Source organism: Microcaecilia unicolor, chromosome 2 (genome assembly GCF_901765095.1).
Source record: "Microcaecilia unicolor chromosome 2, aMicUni1.1, whole genome shotgun sequence".
Lineage (NCBI taxonomy): Eukaryota > Metazoa > Chordata > Amphibia > Gymnophiona > Siphonopidae > Microcaecilia > Microcaecilia unicolor.
The window spans coordinates 138,710,066-138,719,309 of NC_044032.1; the positions used below are offsets into that span (position 1 = coordinate 138,710,066).

General features: G+C 39.2%; 1 long non-coding RNA gene across 1 annotated transcript; it reads right to left on the bottom strand.

The window, feature by feature from the left end:
• Positions 1 to 1,815: 1,815 nt before the first annotated feature.
• Positions 1,816 to 7,414, bottom strand: LOC115462299. Its single transcript, XR_003940803.1, has 3 exons — positions 7,332 to 7,414; positions 3,259 to 3,260; positions 1,816 to 1,828 (listed from the first exon to the last, which is right to left on the bottom strand). It is a non-coding gene; the product is annotated as an uncharacterized LOC115462299 (long non-coding RNA).
• Positions 7,415 to 9,244: the final 1,830 nt, after the last annotated feature.

Genomic DNA, 9,244 nt, shown 5'->3' on the forward strand with positions numbered 1-9,244 from the left:
ACAAAAAATGATAAATTTATTTCATTGCTTAACATATATGCACCATCTATTAAAGAAAAGGATTTCTTTTCACAACTACAAACTCTAATAATTGAAAATGGAGATATTCCTGTAATAACAGCTGGAGATTTTAATCAGGTTATAGATCCTTTATTAGATAAATTACCATGTCAAAAGACTAAATTATGTAATAACTCATTAGTGGGTAGGATGAAAGAATGTGGGCTTAAAGATGTATGGAGATTATTATATCACACTGATATAGATTTCACTTTCTGCTCACAGGTACATAAATCATTCTCCAGAATTGATTTTTTCCCTTCTATCTAAATCTCTTGCCTATTGTACTGTATCAGCTGGAATTGATACAATTTTAATTTTGACCATGCTGAAATTGTTTTAGATTTGGATTTGAGAATGTATACAAAACCAAATACAATTTGGAGATTTAATAGCCATCTATTAACCTAAGAGGAATTGCTGAAACAATCAATGATTACTTTAACTATAATCAGAATTTTCCAGTATAAAAATGAGATGCTTTTAAGACAACAATACGTGGTGTTATAATATAATATACTAGGAAACTGGGGTATGTTTACTAAAGTGCATTAGCATTTCTAATGCACCTTTAAAGTTAAGGAGTGTTAAACACTAACATGCCTATACATTTCTATGGGTACGTTAGCATTTAATGCACTTAAACCATTTATGTGCGTTAAAAACGCTAATGCGCCTACAGTGTACCTTAGTAAACATAGGCGTAAATAAAGAGCAAAATAAGGAATTAATACAATATGAAACAGAAATCAAGAGCTTAGAACAAAGACTAATAAACAAATGGGACAACAATAGACTTATGGAGCTACTGAAAGTAAAATACAAATACAATACTATTTAGAGTTCTAAAGCAAGAAAGGAATTATTAATGTATTAGCTGCCTACCTAAAAGGAAGGAAAAACAGACTTAAATAACAGGAATCAATGACACCAAGGGTAATATCTTAACAAAAGATACAGCTATCCTTTTATAGTACCCTTTACTCTTGAGGCAGCTGGAGATACTAGTAATTTCAGACAATTTTTACAAAAACTAATTGGCCCTAAATTTGGCAGTATAGATAAACTGAATTTAGAGAAAAGCATTATGATGGATGAAATTGCACTAGCCCTAAAACAATTAAACAATGGTAAAGCACCGGGTGGTGATGGCTACAATGTAGAATTTTATAAAGTAGAGATTTGCTAATTCCTAAATTAAAAGAAGTTTATGACTAATTTCTGTTAAATAAATCAATGTAGGCACTCTATCAGAAGCTATGATGGAAGTATAACCCAAACCAGGATGTGATCCAACAGTCCAAATAAATAATATCTATGAGATTAATACCTTTTATATCACAAATAATTAATATGGACCAAACAGGCTTTGCATGTGCTGTTATTGATCCAATAATACCAGACTATGTTTACAACTCATACAGATTGCAAACTACCATGATACTCCTGCTTTCTTGGTATCCTTAGAAGCAGAGAAAGCATTTCACAGAGTGGAATGGAAGTATATATTTGAAACATTATGATAGAAGATATGTATTCAGAACCTAGAGCAAGGTTATATATCAACAATAATATGTCTGAACCCTTTTCACTTTACAGGGGTACACTGCCATTTAATATTGCATTAGAGCCATTGTTGATAGCCAAACAAAATAATAAAACAGAAGGAATACACTATAATGGAATTCAGAATAAACTAACAGCCAATGCTGATGATATTCTATTTAATATAATTAATCCAAATACATCTTGACCTTCTTTGCTAGAACTTATTGACAGTTAGATTGTAAGCTCTATCGAGCAGGGACTGTCTCTTCATGTTCAAGTGTACAGTGCTGCGTACATATAATAGCGCTATAGAATTGATAAGTAGTAGTAGTAACTTTAGCATATTTTGGGGTTATAAAATAAATTGGACAGTACTAAATATTACCTTTCATAGTCAAAAAAAAGTATTCTAGAGGACTTTCCTTTTAAGTGGGTAGAGGGTAGTCTCAAATATCTGGGAATGTATATATGTTGTAATATACATGATATGCTGATGAATGATGAGAGAAGACTATTAAGGGGCTATTTTTGAAGCAGAAAAACATTCAAAAAGTGGCAAAAAACGTCCAAATCACTACTTTCAAAACACATTTTAAAGATGTTTTTCTATGCAAATTATCTGTAGTGCATCCAAATCACAAGGGGGCACATTGGAGTTGGATTTGGGCATTCCCAGAACATGGACATTTTTCTGTCATAATGGAACAAAGCAAAAATGATAAGGGCTAAATGTTAGATGTTTTGTTCTAGACCTGTTTTGATAACAACTAAAGTCACAAAAAAGTGCCCTAAATGACCACTGGAGGGATTAAGGCATGACTCCCAGGGTTCACTGATTCCTTCCCACCCCCCAAAGATGTGAATGAAACAGTACAAACCAGCCTCTATGACAGCTTCAGAAGTTATGGCCAGTCTTATTACAGCAGCAAGCAGGTCCCTGAAGTAGCCTAATGGTTGTTGCAGTGTACTGTACAGAAGGGAACCTAGGCCCATATCCCACTCTGTTACATTTGTGGTGGAAAGTGTGAGCCCTCTAAAACCCATGAAAAACCTACCGTATCAACATATAGGTGACACCTGCAGCCATAAAGGCTACTGTAATGGTGTACAGTTGGGTACAGTAGGTGTTTAGTGGGGTTTGGTGGGCTCCCAATACAATATAAGGGAGTAACTGTGAGATGTGTACCTGGGACTTTTTATATGAAGTCCACTGCAGTGTCCCCTGGGGTGCCCCACTGCTCTTCTGAGGTGTTTATGTGGCCAGTCTACTAAGAATTCTGCTCCCTCCTATATCCTAATGGCTTTTTTTTTATGTTTTTCCCTTTGGACTTTTTTTTTAATGGTTCTAAAAGATAGATGCACTAAGCTCAAAAATGTCTACAAATGGTCATTTTTAAAACAAAAGGTTAGACTTTTCTGATTTTAAAATAGCTATGCTTACTACTGGATTTTGGAAGTTTTTCACCAAACATCCAATATCAAGTTTAGAAGTCATATTGAAAATGCCCCCAATGTTTCAAGTTTATTCGGAATCTACTATCAAGCCCATCAAAAAGCATATCTAGGTCACTTACAATCTAAAAATTATAGAAAAGAAAGAAAAATAAATAATAATACATGAAAGAGAGAGGGCAAATTTAAATAGGATACGTCTCTATTGAAAAAGGTAAAAAAGGACATCATCCAGAAAACTATGTATGTTAATGTCCACGGTATAGGAAAAAGACACATATCTAGAGGTGGTCATGGAAGAGACTGACTTAGATTTAATGACACGGATATAACAAAAGGGAGGGAACGAAGTACAAACTAAAGTCCAAACAAAAAAACAGCACCACGGGCCTTTAAAAATGGAACCCAGTTCTTTAATGAATGAGCCTTGACAAAAAGACCCGACACGGGCCATGTTTCGGTGACTAGCACCTGCGTCGGGTCTTTTTGTCAAGGCTCATTCATTAAAGAACTGGGTTCCATCGTTAGATTTAATAGCAATTGTTGACATATAACAAACCAGGGTCTAAACAAGGAGGGAGTAAATGAGAGAATGACAATAATATAAATTAACACCAGCAAGTTGTAATAATAATTAATGTGTTTTTTGTCTCTAGGGGTGGATAAGCATCTCAATCATTGAACTACTCCACAACTTTTTTGTTTTAAGTGAGCAAAAACCCTCATGTGCTCTTCTTTCAGCATAAACCATGACCTAAATATCATACTTTAAAATATCAATTTTCTCATTCACATACTAAAATACCTAACGTGTTTACTATGGAGGTACTCTCTCCTATAGTTTTTTTCTTTTCTCCTAACTTCTGAACAATTAATGTGCTGTATTTCCTACGCACTCTTAATTCATGGAGATCAAAAATAGTTCATTCTCAAATTGTATGGGCACTTAGCTTATGAAATGGTGGTCCACTTCTGAATTGTGTGGACCATTGGACGCCACTATGTGTGGGGATCACGGATCAAAAGCTACTTCCTCTCACACTTGGTTCAGCTTGTTTGTTCTATCTCTGGTCTACTACACTGCTGTTGCCCTTATTTGTTCGGGAGTCAGAAAACAACAAATCCAGGGTGGAAGGTAAATACAAGGAGGCAGATCTTGTAAAAAGCAAAGTCTTATTCAGTAGAAAGGCTCGACATGGCCATGTTTCACCAGAAATATTGGCTGCATCAAGGACAGAACCACCAGCTGGTGTAAAAAGCACACGTCACCTAGTCTGGTCCAGAAAGTAAAATTATATAGGCACTTAGTGCACATGTACCTGGAGGCACACAGTGATTGGGTATAGATGATTGTTAACCTGAGAGCCTTTTTACTGAATAAAAGACTTTGCTTTTTACAAGATCTGTCTCCTTGTTTTTATCTTCCTTATTTTTTAGAGGTCATTCACATGGGAGGTACATGTGCATGTCATAGGCAGGGCTGAAATTTACACAGGATACTGAGAATTATGCACATACATGTTGCATTTAGGTATGCCCACTAATGCCATCCATAGACCTGGCATAAATACCAGTTTATGCTAGAATTCTATAACACTTGACCCCTGAATTCTATATATGGCGCTCAGAATTGCATGTGGAAATCTGTGTGTTCATCCACTTTGCTCATGCAATTTAATTGAATAATAAGCCAATTAGGAGAGATTCCATATATGGCACCTAAAAAAATCAGCACTGAAATCAGTGCCGGCTATGCATATTCTATAATCAGTGCTTAGATTTAGGGACCAATTATAGAATATGCTTAGATGATATTTCAGTGCCTAAATCTATGCACATCCATTTATAGCAACAAAAACATGATGTAAATCCCAGCATGTAGATTTAGGTGCACTGGGCCATATTCTATAACTAGGCATCTAAATTTCAGAATGCACACAAAATGCCTATTTCCATGCCCATAACCACCCCCCTTTTTGTCTGCGCACATTAGAAGTTTGGCACACATCATTACAGAATACATTTAGTGAGTTGTGCACCTAAATTCTAATCAATGCCAATTAGTGCTCATTATTGCTTGTTAAGTGCTGATACCAGTGACCATTAGCTTATTAAGCCAATTAAGTTACATGTGATGCAGTAGAATCCGTGCCAATTTCAGCACCTAAATCTAAGCACACTATATAGAATCCTGAGGTTAGCGCCAATAATTGGGCCTAATTATCAATTACCAGTGCTAATTGGGATTCATTTAAATTTACATATGAATATTCACATGCCGGGATCCTCACGTAAATTTTATGTGCAGCTGCAAAATGGAGACGTTGCTCTGGGCAGGTCATGGGTGGATCAGGGTAATTCCATGCCTAATTTAAGTGCAAGGATTTACACCAGGGTTCAGTTGGTATAAATCCTTGTAGATAAAGCTAGTTGTGGATCCCAGTGCTAAGCACTATTCTATAAACTGTGCCTAACTTTGAGCACCGTTTATAGAATAATGCCTAGAGCCAATTTTTCGATGTCATTTGTAGAATTTGGTCTGAAGTGTGTAAGTGTTCTTATAGAATTTATCTCACTGCCCACACAATATATGGCACATAAATGTTGGTGCCCTGTTATAGAATTAACTCCTATCTGTGCAAATTTAGGTGAAAAAGGTTTACCTGCCTTGAAGCAGTTGTAACATTATGTGAGAGCTTCTAGGGAATCAGTTTTATAAAGGTACATAAGCACATATGTTGTCTTTGTAACGTGTGCAATAGATGCACCTATTTAACTACCTTCTTTAGAGTTAACTTTCTAAATGCATGCAAGAGTAAAAAGTAAGCGTGCACTTTTCATCCAGCAGATGATGCTGGACTCTGAGTGGGAGAGGTGCTGCTAGATTTGGGAAGTGGGGTGAGAGGGAGAAGTGCTGCTAGATTGGGAGAGGTGCTGCTGAACCTGGGGGAAGGAGAGTAAGAGGTGCTGCTGAACTTAAAGTGGGAAAGGGAGAGTAGCTGCTGGACTGGGGGGGCAGTGGAGAGAGAAAGGAGAGGAGGAGGAAGGGGAGGGAGAGTAAGGGAGAGAGAGAGGGAGAGAGAGAGAGTCAGAGTCTGGATCAGGAGAAGAGGAGGGAGACATACTGGACTCAGGGAGGGTGACATTCTGGACTGCAGAGGGAAGATACTACACATAGGGTCAGCAATGTGGGCAGCAGGGAAGAGAGAGAGGAAGAAAGGGGCTTGGAGGGTGCTTAGGGACAGGGACACAGAGGGGAGATGCTGGATAGAGAAGGGATGAGGACACAGAGGGAAAATATTGATCATAGAGAGAGGAATAGGGAATCGGAAGGCAAATTATGAACATGGGGGGAAGAAAGGGACAAGGACAAAGAGGGAAGATACTGGAAAGAACAGAGAAGCAGAGGGACTATGGATGTTTGACATGGTGAGAGAATAAATGTCAAATGGACAAGAGACCCTGAAATGACAGGGGGGGGGGGGGGGGGACTGAAAAAACCCAAAGAGAGACACTGGATAAAGTGAATGGAAAAATAAAATGCTCAGATAAGAAAGGTAGAAAAATATTTTATTCTGAATTTATTAATTGGAATATATTATTTGGAAATGAACATCTCCTATATCTTGTATTTTAGTTCCTATTTCTTTAGTATTGCTGTACCATGGTAGTCTGATTTGTTGAGGTTTCCATTTCAGTTTTTTGCCTTCATTCACTATTAATGATCTGTGGTCCCTTGTTTCATATTTGTTGAGGTCCTGTTTGTTTCTTGTGTATGTGACCGGGGTGTGGTGTTCTGCTAGCACGTAGATTCTATGTAGAGATATTTTCAGTTTTCTCATTAGCTGGTGTATTAGTGTTTTAGGGCCTGGTTTAATATTTGCAGTGCTATTAACATAGACAGGCTGCACACCCTCTCGCCCCCTCCTCCTCACTCTTCCCCTTAATGCACTCACAGATCAAGCATGAGACAGATTTTCTTTCTGGGAATAAATGGCCACAGCTTTATTGAAAAACACATTAAACAATCCCTAGGAAGCACCCGAGCCTTGTGCGTGATGTTGCGGATGCTTCTGCCCTCCGCCATGCCTTTCCAACTAGAGAGCCTGTATCACCGCCCCACGCATTGGCCAGCCATGACTCCGCCCCCAGCGTGGGCGAGCGTCCATCTGCTTGAGACTGCACTCCTCGACCAGTGTTCCACCTGACATGAATAGCCAACGAGGCGATTGGTCTGCCATCAGTGAGTGTTCCTGTCCCTTGTCTGGAACAGCCGATCTTCCTTTCACCTGTTGTTCCAGCACATCCCAGAATTCCCAGGCTCGGGTGCCTCCGCTGCTATGACAGTGTACAATGGCTGTTCATAACATACCTAGAGGGAGACAAAGAACAAGAATTCCCTTTGGCCTCCCCGTGACCCCCTCCTTCCCGCAGTCCTAACAGTACAACAGTTTCTATCGAACATAGTAATGCAAAGAAATGACAATTGAACGTTAACATTACTAGGCAATCTCCAACAATTTTTATAGTAGCTTACTACCACGGAGAATTAACATTCCACTCAACAGTGAGTATTATAACCTAACAATAACAGCGCATGCAGGTGATCCCCCCAAGAGTCTGTAGCCATCCCATGGGGTACTCACGAAGTTATAAGTCAATCCCCAGTGGGTATGTCAAGTTAACGGGAAGTCTAGGAGCTGCTGGAATCCCGAGCCCCTATAACCGTGGCCTTGTGTACACCGCGTGCCTCCTGGGAGGTGTGAAAAAAAGGGGGGAAGGGCTGGGAAACTCGTACACCACTTGCTGCCGGAGAGACTCCTCTCATCTCGTCGGCAGCTTTTATGCGGTGCAGAGGGCTCCTCCCTCCTCCGGCCTCCCCACCAATGAGGGTCTGGGCCCCCGTGACATCACCCAGGCAGTGGGGAAGCCGGAAGAGAAGGGGAGCTCGGCCAGGGTGCTGCCGTGTGGCAGCCGCCATGTTACATGTGGCTGCATGGCAGGCACCTTGCTGGCCTTCTCTTTTTCATGCACCCTCCCAATGGACTCGCTGGGCCTACCTAACTTGAATCTCTAGTGGTTGGTGATGTTGGCAGGAGTGATTTTCACCTCACTTCTGCTGTAGCTGTCACCCTAGTGGTGTTCTCATGGCACTATCACTGGGTTCCATGTTTCTGTATAAGGACTTGCTACTCCCGGGCTGATGGACAAACACTGCTTGCGTTTCCACAGGTTACTGACTCCCATGGTAAATCAGGGTGTGATAAAAGCACACTTTTTACTGCACCTTTGATAATGTCCCCCCCCCCCCTCCTAAGAATGTTATTATCTTTGCAAAATTTAGTTTTGCAAAACAAGACAAAACACTGCTGCAGAAATAGAGGAACGTGTTTTAACTGCAGAAAGTTTCAAAGAGAAAATACACATTCGATTCAAAGTCTTCCGATGAAAAAAGCAAATATATATTTTTATCCAAGTGAATGGCCTGAAATTTGTACTCCCCCCCCTCAAAAAAAAAAATCTGCCATGCTAGATTTGGTTTTTTTTTTTTTTGGGGGGGGGGAGGGTAGCCTAAGACAAGTTATTAGTCTAATATTTTTAAGGACCAGTATGACTACTGAAAGCCTATACAATTCCTCAGGTGACTGGTTTCTAAATTCAGTGTACTAAAATCCACAATCATTTCAGTTTTCATATCTGTAGCAAATATTCATCATATAATCACTTAATTTTGTCCTGATAACCTGGGAAACTTTTCATTTTGGTTAATATGTAAACCAGGCCTGTTGGATATACTGTAGTGTTATATTTGTCAACCACTGCCTTAGATACCAGGTCTCGAAGGTCCCAGTAGATCTGCTGTGCCTAAATTGTGTCATTATAGAGAATCACACACCACATATTACTACAGTCAAAACCTAATTCTGACTGATTGGGTTTTTAGACTATCTGCTCTTAAAACTAAGCATATTATTTAAAATCCATCATTTATTTATGAAGGATAATCTTGGATTATCTTCCTCTGGTTTACTATTATTTTGGAATCATATGCTTCAGCTCTTCCTGTGCTCATTGAGCCTTTACATTGAGTTTTCTATGTTCCTCCATTCCTAATTTAGCTGATTAGTATACTGGTTCCACAAGTACAACTGACTCCACAAGTTTGTGAAATTAGAAAATCCTC